The following is a 10,181-nucleotide window of genomic DNA, read 5'->3' as shown; positions in this document are numbered from 1 at the left end:
TGTTCATTAGTGAAATTGATCTGTAATTTTCTGTTGCATCTTTTTCAGGTTTAGAAATTAAGGTGGTGCTGGCTTCATAGAAAGAATTTGGAAGGATTCCCAACCTTTCAATTGTTTCGAATAACTTGAGAAGAATTGGAGTTAGTTCTTCTTTAAATGTCTGGTAGAATTTGGTAGTGAAGCCATGAGGTTCTGGGCTTTTCTCTATTGAGAGGGCCTTTATTACTGATTCAATTTCCATCTTGGTTATGGGTCTGTTGGTTTTCTATATTTTTATGGCTTCATTTAGCTTGTATGTGTCCAGGAATCTATCCATTTCTTCTAGGTTTCCCAGTTGTTGGCATATAGCTCTTTGTAGTAATTTCTGATGATTTTTTATTTCTGTGCTGTCTTTTGTTACATTTTCTTTTTCATATCTAGTTTAGTTGATTTGGGTCTTTTTTTTTTTTTTTTTTTGGTTAGCTGGGCCAATAGTAGGTCAATTTTGTTTATTTTTTCAAAAATAGCTCTTTAGTTTGCTGATGCTTTGTATTGTTTCTTGAATTCAATTTTGTTGATTTCTTCTCTAATTTTAATTATTTTTTCCTACTAGTTTTGGCTTTGGTTTGCTGTAGTTTTTCTAGATCCCTGAGATGCGTTAATAGCTCATTTATTTGGTGCCTTTCCAATTTTTGATGTAGGCACCTATTGTTATGAACTTTCCTCTCAACACTGCTTTTGCTGCATCCCATAGGTTTTGATATGTTGTCATCTTCATTTGTTTCCAGAAATTTTTTTATATCTCTGTTGATTATTCTATGACCCATTATTCATTCAGGAGCATGTTCAGTCTCTAAGAGTTTGCATATGTTCTAGAGGTTCCTGGGTTGCTGACTTCCAGTTTCATTGCATTGTTTTCTGAGAAGATGCATGCTATGATTTATATTTTTTGAATTTACTGAGACTTGATTTATAGTTGTATATGGTGAATCCTAGAGAAAGTTCCATGCATTGCTGAGAAGAATGCATATTATTCCGCAAGTATAGGATGAAAAAGTCTGTTGATATCTGTTAGGTCCAGTTGGTCTACAGTGTCCAATAAATCTGCTGTTTCCTTGCTGAGTTTGTGTCTGGTTGATCTGCCCAATGCTGAAAGTAAAGTATTGAAGTCCCCAAATACTACTGTATTGGAATCTAAGTCTCTCTTTAAATCTCATAACATTTCTTTTCCATAGCCAGGTGCCCTGTAATTAGGTGCATATACATTTATAATAATCACAGCTTCCTGTTAAATTGATCCCTTAATCATTACATAGTGACCTTCTTTGTCTCTTTTAAAAGTTTTTGTGTTAAAGTCTATTTGGCTGATATTAGGATGGCTTACACCATCTGTTTTTTGGTTTCTTTTGGCATGGAATATCTTTTTCCATCCTTTCAATTTCAGTCTGTGTGCATCTTGTTTGGTGAGATGTGTTTCTTATATGCAGTAAATAGATAGGTTTTGTTTTTCAATGGTTCAGCCAGTCTGTGTTTCCCATCTGGATAGTTGAGGCCATTTACATTCAAGGTGTCTATTGATAAGTAACAACTTTGTCCTGCCATTTTCCCAAAAATATTCCTATTTTTTCCTTTTAATTTCCCATGAACTTTTACTGATTTTCTTTCTTCACCTTCTTTCATAGTGATGAGAGTGTTTCTGTGTTTCTGTGTGCAACACATCCTTAAGCATCTTTTGTAGGGCTGGACGGGTGGTGTCAAATTCTTTCAATTTCTGATTGTTATGAAAAGTCTTTATTTCACCTTCATTCAAAAATGAGAGCTTTGGAGGGTATAGTCTTCTGGGTTGTCAGTAGTTTTCTGCTAAGACTTGGAATATATCTCGCCAATCTTTCCCAGCCTGTAGAGTTTCTGATGAGAAGTCTGCTGTGAGTCTAATTGGAGATACTCTGAAAGTAATCTGGTTTTCTCTGTGCACATTTTAGAATCTTTTCTTTATGTTTTACTGTGGTGAGTTTGATTTACAATATGTTGTGGTGAAGATCTTTTCTGATCATTCTATTAGGTGTTCCATGTACTTGCTGTACTTGGATGTCCTTTTTTTTTCCTCTAAATTAGGGAAGTCTTCCGTTATTATTTTACTAATCCTTTCTCTATTTCCACACCTTCATGAACTCTTAGAATCCATATGTTCAGTCATTTGAATGTATCTTATAGATTCTCAACAATGTTTTTTTTTTTTAGTTTATTTCCTCCTCTTGTTTTTGGTTTGACTGTATAATATCTTGTTATTTGTCTTCTACATCGATATTCTTTCTTCTGCTTGACCAATTCTGTTAAGGCTTTCCACTGCATTTTTATCTGTTGTATTGAATTCTTCATTTCATTTGACTTTTCTTTAAGATCTCAATTTCATGGAATAAATTTTCTTTTTATGTCCTGTATGGATTTCAGTAGTTCATGCATTTGCTTCTTATTACTTCTATGTAATTTTATCATCATTTTAAAAATTTCATTTCTTGCATTTCTTCCATCTAATTAGTTTCTTGTTTTTTAAATTTATTTATTTATTTGAAAGTCAGAGTTACACAGAGACAGGGTAGGCAGATAGAGGGAGAGAGAAGTCTTCCTTCCGATGGTTCACTCCCCAGTTGGATGCAATGGCCAGAGCTATACCAATCTGAAGCCAGGAGCCAAGATCAGGAGCCAGGAGCTTTTTCTAGGACTCCCACATGGGTGCAGGGGCCCAAGGACTTGGGCCATCTTCTACTGCTTTCTCAGGCCATAGCAGAGAGCTGGATCAGAAGTGGAGCAGCTGGGACTCAAACTGCTGCCCATATGGGATGCTGGTGCTTCGGGCCACGATGTAAACCTGCTGCACCACAGCACTGTTCCCCCATCTCATTATTTTCACAATATAGTATTGTATAGATTTATTTATTGTACAGATTTATTCATTTATTGTACAAATTTATTTATTGTACACAATATAGTATAGTACAGATCTCAATAGTTCATGCATTTACTTCTGATTACTTCTATCTAATCTTATGATAATTTTTTGAATTCCATTTTTTGCATTTTTTCATCTCATTATCTTCACAATATAGTACTGAAGTGTTTTGTTCTTTTAGGGGTATTGTGTTGTCTTCCTTATTCTTGTTTCTATTTTATTTTTTGACAGGCAGAGTTAGACAGTGAGAGAGAGAGAGAGAGAGAGAGAGTTATAGACAGTGAGAGAGAGACAGAGAGAAAGGTCTTCCTTCCATTGGTTCACTTCCCTAATGGCCGCTATGGCTGGTGCTGTGCCAATCTGAAGCCAGGAGAAAGGGCAGCCGTGACACAGTCTCATGCAAGTTCTTAACTCAGGGATAGATGTAATGTGATCAGGAGACTGGCCCACTGGGAGGGTCAGAATGTGATGGTGTCTGGAGAATTATCATTTGACATAAAGGAACCTCTTCCCTGAGGCCTTGCCAAGAGAGCTCTCAAATCTGAAATCTGTAGCTCAGTTCTATTGCTATCCCAGTGCAGCATATGGTGAGCTAGTTTTGAACTAAAGTCAGGATAACTGTGCAAGACTACAGGAGAAATGGAAAAAGGGAGATGTAGGGGAGAGTCATTGAAGGAGCTACATTTCACATACCCGTGGCTCCTGACACCAGATTCATGGCATGAGGATATACAGTGCTGACAACCTGGGAAATATCAAAGAGTCTAACTGTGTTAGAGTACAGGATATGTGACAGCACTTAATGAAATAAAAATTTGAAAAGTTTGATAAAATTGAAAAATCTCTGGTGAAACTAATCAAAGAAAATAGAGACAAGGCATCAAGAAAGCTACATAGGGAATAAAAAGGGGAGCACACTGTAGATATTAGAATAGTAAGATTATACTTGGAGCAGTTTGATGCCAAGACATTTGAAATTGTAGATAAAATGGACAAATACTTGGGAAAATACAACTCACTAAAATAGATACAAGAAATAGTTTTAAACAATCCTATATCTAACAATCTGATTTACAACTTGAAAACATCCACAGAGAAAACTGTCAGTCAATGTGGCTTCACTAGGGAGTTCTAGCTTACATTTAAGGGGAAAAAATAATAACCAAATTAAACAGACTCAGAGAATACAAAAAGAAAGGTAATACAACCTAGCTCATTTTGTGAAGCCAACAGTTGAAATTAATATTATGAGAAAAAAAAAGCATAGCCAATCACACTCATGGCCTGGATACAAGAACCATAAACCAAACTATCAACAGAATCCAGCAGCTTTCTATTAAGAAGGTAATATAAGTACCATGTGCTAACCGACTGTGTCACTCCCCCCATGATGCCATCTCCCATGCTGTGATGCAACCAAGGAGCTTTACCAGGGCCCAAACACATGGGGTTGCCTGATCCTGGACTTTCAGCCTTCAAATTTGTGATCTAAATAAACCACTTTTATTATACAGTTTCTAGTCTTTGGTATTTTTGCTACCACAACAGAAAATGGACTACAAAACTAATGAGAAGATAAAGTATAAAAGATTATTGAAGGACAGACAAAATGATTCAAATAAATATAACCTAGTTGTCAGTTCTCTCAAATTAATCAATAATTCAGTGCCTTTCCAATGAAAATCCTAAACATATTGTGAAAATTGACAAAATTATTCTAAAATTGAATGTAAGAATCAAGTTGTAAGAAGAACCAAGGGATCAGGGAAAAGATGGCAGCTTAGAAATAGGAAAATCCAAGTCATGTGGGGCAAAATAGGTAGTTAAAAGGGAGAGAGGTTATATAGCCTTGGAAACTCATGACTGGTGCATAGGGAGATTACTGATGCCATAAACAGGAGTGTCAATTTGTAAAGTCAACAACAGGAGTCACTGTGCACTTACTCCTCATGTAGGATCTCTGTCCTTAATGTGCTGTACACTGAGGCTTAATGCTATAACGAGTACTCAAACAGTATATTTCACTTTGTGTTTCTATGGGGGTGCAAACGATTGAAATCTTTACTTAATGTACACTAAACTGATCTTCTGTAAAAAAAAAAAAAAAAGAAATTATCAATTCCCAACTTGACTCTCACTGGGATTAAACATGACAATAGGTCTGATCTGATTTCATCATCATTTAAAAAAAATCATCTATTATTTTTCACTTTATGTTTCTGTGTGGGAACAAACTGTTGAAATCCTTACTTAAGGTATACTAAGCTGATCTTCTGTATATTAAGATAATCGAAAATGAATCTTGATGTGAATGGAAGGGGAGAGGGAGTGGGAAAGGGGAGGGTGGTGGGTGGGAGGGACGGTATGGGGAGGAAAGCCATTGTAACCCATGAGTCGTACTTTGGAAATTTATATTCATTAAATAAAAGATAAAAACAAAAAGGGAGAGAGGTTATATGCAGGAGATAGAACTGCGGGAAATTTACAACAGGAAACCCAGGAGGTCAACACAGACTGGGAAGGTCCACGCTGAAAGGGAAAATAAGGAGGAGGAACAGAGATGTAGCAGGTGCAGGTGTTGGGGCAAAGGGTGACAGCCCCCAGTGGATCAGGTCAGATGGAGAATTGGGTGTCCATGTGTGGGGAGCAACCCAGACTGGACTGAGTTACTGGAATTAAGACTTATTCTATGCATCTGCTCTCCCACAATATGGCTCTGGGAGAGGAGAAAACAGCTTCTACACAGCTGCCTCCAGTTCAACCAATAAACTGTAGGACCTGCTCCTGATTGGAGGAGAGCAGTGTACTCGGCATGTGGGTAGCAGAGTTGGGATTGGTGGAAGAGGACTATAAAGGAGGAGAGAGATAACATGCACCAGGAACATCTAAGGGAACATCTATCTGAAGGAACACCTGAGCAGCCCCCGAGAGAGCCGGCCGGCGGTGTGCCGCTCCCCCACGGAAGTGGGGAATGTGGCAGGGGGAACCGTCCTTCCACGGAGGTGGAAGGGTCAGTAGCCAACCTGGGAAGAACCAGCAGCAAACCCGGGGAGGGCCGAGCAGACGAAAGAACAGCGCAGGGTCCTGTGTCATTCCTCCACGAAGACGGGGAGCAACATAATGGTGCCGTGACTCGGATATGAAGCCTAGGCAGGGTTTGGTGTCATTCCTCCATGAAGAGGGGGAGCGACATCCATGGAGCTGGGAGTAGCAGCAAGAGGAGGAGATAGGTGAACTGCTTTTGAAGTTCCAAGAGGGGGAAAAAAAGAGAAGGTATAAAAAAGCAAACATTAAAATAGGGTACTAAGCTGTCCATCTCCTTCCCCCCCCAGCCCATCCAGACATGCAGCTGGCCCTCAGAAGCCATCTTGAATGTTTACATTCTCAAACATAAACCTTGGCCTACCAAACACATAAGCATCAACTGTAGGAGCCATCCCACCACACCTCCCACCCAGGAGTGATGTCCACACTATCTCAGAGGAGCCTCTTCCCCACCATGCAAGTCAGGCAACAAGGAAACGCAAGCCCATTAAATCTATCATTGAGAAGCTAGCTGGGTCTTGGTAGGTGGGGCTAAGTGCACCAAAGCTCACACCCACCTCCACCACGATTGACAGGTGAACAGGGCTTCAGTAGATACTGCTCTGTGCTTCAACTTGAAATGCACACAGAGCAGCATATAACAGAGAAATCTCACAAGAGAAATTCTCCAAATTTATAAATATTTATGTGTAATATATATTTATACACACATATGCTAGAAACAAAGCAAAAACCTGAAATACAAATAAGGAAGACAATATGAGACCTCCAAAGGAACACTACAACTCTTCAATAATAGAAGCTGCAGATGAAGCAAGTGAGGATATGTCAGAAAGAGAATTCAGAAAATTAATCAGATTACTTTAAAGCAATCAGAAGCAAATTCATGATTTAAATAAAAAGTGCTCCCAAGAAATTGAGATGTTAAAGAGAAGTGAGAATGAAATACTAGAAATGAGGAATTCAATAGATAGAATAAAAAATGAAGTGGAAAGCCTTAACAGAATAAGTAAGACAGAAGAAAGGATATCAGAACTAGAAGACCAATCTCTTGAAATATTACAGTCAGATCATAAAAACAAAGAAGAAATCAGGAAACTTAAAAACAGTTAGAGATTTACAAGATACTACCAAGTGACCCAACATACAGATCCTAGGAGTTCCAGAATGCATGAAATCAAAGAAAGGATTAGAAGGCCTTCCTAATGAAATAATAACAGAAAACTTCCCCAATCTGGAGAAAGAGAGAGACATCCAAGTGCAGGAGATACACAGAACTCTCAATAGACATGACCAGAAAAGTCTTCACCATGACACATTGTGGTAAAACTCTCCACAATAAAACATAAAGAGAAGATCTTAAAATGTGCATGAGAGAAACACCAAACTACATTTAAGGGAAATCCAATTAGACTCACTCCAGACTTCTAATCAGTAACCCTACAGGCAAGCAGAGAATATATTCAAAGTCTTAAGAGAAAAACTGTCAACCCAGAATACAGTAACTTGCAAAGTTATCATTTATGAATGAAGGAGAAATAAAGAAGTTTCACAACAAACTGAACTGAAAGAATTCATAACTACTCGCCCATCCCAACAAAAGATACCTGAGGATGTGCTACACACACACATTAACACAGAGGCAAGAACAACTCTATGAAAGAAGATGAATGCAGAAAATGACCCAGTAAAATCACAAAGTAAGCCAAAAAACTGGAATTATGACTATTGATGAGAACATGGCAGCACTAAGCAGGTACTGAACAACAGTCACCCTGAATGTAAATTGCATCAACTCCCCAGTTAAAAGACACAGACTGGATGAATGGGTTAAAAAAGAAAACCCATCTATCTGCTGCCTTCAAGAAACAAATCTTACCCACAAAGATGCATGCAGACTGAAAGTGAAAGAATGGTAAATGATAATCCATGTCAAAAGAAACCAAAAAAGAGCTAATGTAGCCATGCTAATATAAAAAAATAGACTTTAACACAAAAAACAAAAGAGACAAAGAAGGATGCTAAATAATGATTAAGGGACCAATTCTCAACAGGAAGATGTGACTATTATAAATGCATATGCACCCAATTATAGGACACCTGCCTATCTAAAAGAAATGCTAATGGATTTAAATGCAGAGATAGACTCAAATACAGTAGTAATGGAGGATATCAATATGCCACTGTCAGCCATAGACAGATAAACCAACAGAAAATCAACAAGGCAACCAAAGAGTTAATCAACAATACAGATCAAATAGACATAGCAGAGATCTACACAGCCTTCCACCCAACAAACACAAAATACACATTTTTATCCCCAGTACATGGAATTTTCTTTAGGATAGACCACATGCCTAGATCATAAAGCAAGTCTCAGAAAATCCAAAAAAAAAAAAATTAAAAATGTACCATGCATCTTCATGGACCACAATGCAATGGCACTGGGAATGAGGAACTCAGGAACCTTTAGAACATATGCAAACACATGGAGACTGACAACATGCTCCTGAATGCACGGTGGGTCACAGAAGGAAACAAAAAAGAATTCAAAAAATTTCTGGAAAGAAATGAAACTGACAACATAACACATCAAAACTTATGGGATACAGCCAAAGCAGTGTTAAGAGAAAAGTTGATAGCAGTTGGGGCCTAATCAAGAAATTGGAAAGGCACAAAATAAATGAGCTATCAATGTACCTGAAGGATCTAGACAACAACAAACCAAACTCAAAACTAACAAGAGAAAAAAATAATTAACATTAGAGAGGAGACCAACCAAATAAAACAAAAAATACAAAAGATCAGCAAAATAAAGAGTTGGTTTTTTGAAACAAACAAAATTGACACATCATTGGCCCAACTAAGCAAAAAAAGGAGAGAGAAGGCCAAAACTAATAAAATAAAAGATGAAAAAGGAAATATAACAATACCATAGAAATAAAAAGAATCATCTGAAATTATTACAAAGAGCTGTATGCCAACAAATTGGTATTCCTGGAAGAAATGGATAGATTCCTGGACACATACAGCCTACCTAAACTGAGCCATGTATACATAGCAAACCTAAACAGACTCATTGTCAAGACAGAAATCGAGTCAGTAATAAAGACCCTCCCAACAAAGAAAAGCCCAGGACATATGGCTTCACTGCTGAATTCTACCATACATTTAAAGAAGAACTAACTCCTCTTCTTCTCAATTATAAGATAGGGAATCTCCCAAGTTCTTTCTATGAAGCCATCATCACCTTAATTTTTAAACCAGGAAAAGATACAACAGAGAAGGAGAACTACAGACCAATTTCCCTGATGAACATAGATGCAAAAATCCTCAACAAAATTCTGGCCAAATAGAATCCAACAACAATCCAACAATTCAGAACGAGTATGCACCCAGGCCAAATGGGATTTATCTCTGGTATGCAGGGATGGTTCAACATTTGCAAATAAAAGTGATACATTGTTGCTCCCCTTCTTCATGGAGGAACGACACAGGACCCTGCGCTGTTCTTTTGTCTGCTCGGCCCTCCCCGAGTTTGCTGCTGGTTCTTCCCGGGTTGGCTACTGACCCTTCCACCTCCGTGGAAGGGCGGTTCCCCCTGCCACTTTCCCCACTTCCGCAGGGGAGCAGCACACCGCCGGCTGGCCGGCTCTCTCGGGGGCTGCACAGGTGTTCCTCTTAGATGTTCCTGGTGCATGTTGTCTCTCTCCTCCTTTATAGTCCTCTTCCACCAATCCCAACTCTGCTACCCACACGCCGAGTATGCTGCTCTCCTCCAATCAGGAGCAGGTCCTGCTGTTTATTGGTTGAACTGGAGGCAGCTGTGTAGAAGCAGTTTCCTCCTCTCCCAGAGCCATATTGTGGGAGAGCAGATGCATAGAATAAGTCTTAATTCCAGCAACAGTCTAGTCCAAGTTGCTCCCCACAGATCCCCCTTTCTTTTTATTTTTTGGCGTTGATACGCGCCTGTCTTCGGTGCCCCACGGCACACACTCTGCTCTGCTTGCTAGAGTTGCCCACAGGTGCTTACAAGCCCTACCAATCAGGCAAACCGAGTCCGGGTCCTCTCTTCGCCATGTTGTGAGGAGGTTTTTAGGCGCTGATGCGTGCCTGTGTTCGGTGCCCTGCAGTGCATGCTCTGCTCTGCTAGAACTGCCTGCAGGTGCTTACAAGCCCTACCAATCAGGCAAACCGAATCCAAGCC

This window comes from Oryctolagus cuniculus, chromosome 9, assembly GCF_051225735.1.
Source record: "Oryctolagus cuniculus isolate XC-2025 breed Fujian yellow rabbit chromosome 9, ASM5122573v1, whole genome shotgun sequence".
NCBI lineage: Eukaryota > Metazoa > Chordata > Mammalia > Lagomorpha > Leporidae > Oryctolagus > Oryctolagus cuniculus.
Note: the sequence above shows the minus strand (reverse complement) of the source record.